The sequence below is a fragment of the Penaeus monodon genome, chromosome 34, assembly GCF_015228065.2.
Source record: "Penaeus monodon isolate SGIC_2016 chromosome 34, NSTDA_Pmon_1, whole genome shotgun sequence".
In the NCBI taxonomy this organism is placed as follows: domain Eukaryota; kingdom Metazoa; phylum Arthropoda; class Malacostraca; order Decapoda; family Penaeidae; genus Penaeus; species Penaeus monodon.
The window spans coordinates 28,332,052-28,332,528 of NC_051419.1; the positions used below are offsets into that span (position 1 = coordinate 28,332,052).

The 477-nt window shown below is 35.8% G+C and overlaps 1 protein-coding gene across 1 annotated transcript in view; it reads right to left on the reverse strand.

Moving 5' to 3' along the window:
* LOC119594870 (NADPH oxidase 4-like) overlaps window positions 1-477 on the reverse strand; it is a gene marked incomplete in the record, with an annotated part of 84,846 nt that overhangs the window by 34,338 nt on the left and 50,031 nt on the right.

A 477-nucleotide genomic window follows, 5' to 3' on the forward strand; every position in this document is an offset into this window, starting at 1 on the left:
GATGCAAACTAATTAAACTGATTACTTAGCAAGCCTTTACAGAGGCAGTTTGCAGCAATCCAACTTAATGATGACATAGTTGAGAAGAAGCATTTTAATAGTTTGCTCACTCAAATATTTCCTCACAAAAGCAATATTCCTCAAATGATAGCCAGCGACTTTCACCATACAATTAATCTGGGTATACAGTATTACACCTAAATCCTTCACTTCCATCCTCACACCTATCTACCATTCCCTCGTAAACTTGCAACATCCAGTCTTCCCAGGTGAGTCTCCTACAGTGAAGCACTCCACCTTATCTCTAAATTATTTTCAACTGTTTCAATCCATCCATTTCTGAATTTCAGATATAACTCACATAGCTTCTCCTTAGAGTCCACATTATTATCAATGCATAAAGCAAAGTATCATTGGCAAATAGTTTAAATGCTAAAGGAGTGGTTTACAATCACATGTTCTTCAGAATTTAAAATC